A 539-nucleotide genomic window follows, 5' to 3' on the forward strand; every position below is an offset into this window, starting at 1 on the left:
GATTTCAGTGACCAGGGTATGCTGCTGTTCCTCAGAATTTTATTTTCTGAGACAGTTAACAAATAAAAACAAATTGTAATATGTTCAGTACTAATATTTGTGTTGTAGAAGAAGTAAAAGCAGATGAGTGAACAAGGATGAAGAGGTAAGTCCTGCTTTGGATACCATAATAGTTGTCATATTGAATAGAAGACTGTTTTTTCTCTTCTTTCTTTACATTATTTATTTATGGAACCAATGCATAAGGGACATCTGTATGCCAGACATGGCTGTAAACTATAGAAATGAGTAACAACAGAAAGATGATGTTCTATCCCTTGCATGACTTTCTAATTACTCAAAAAAAAGATAAGTGTCTGTGTACGCACACATGCTATTTATTATATACACACATAAGAATCATAGTCATGGCGGTACTAGGGCTACAGGATAAATCCTGAGAGTACTTGGCTGACCTTATCAGATACAAAAGTTACATTTCTGGGTATATAGGTCTTGCTATGTCTTGGTCTTAACCATCCAGCAGAAAAGTATAAAAA

The sequence above is a fragment of the Octodon degus genome, unplaced genomic scaffold, assembly GCF_000260255.1.
Source record: "Octodon degus isolate 3935 unplaced genomic scaffold, OctDeg1.0 scaffold00027, whole genome shotgun sequence".
Lineage (NCBI taxonomy): Eukaryota > Metazoa > Chordata > Mammalia > Rodentia > Octodontidae > Octodon > Octodon degus.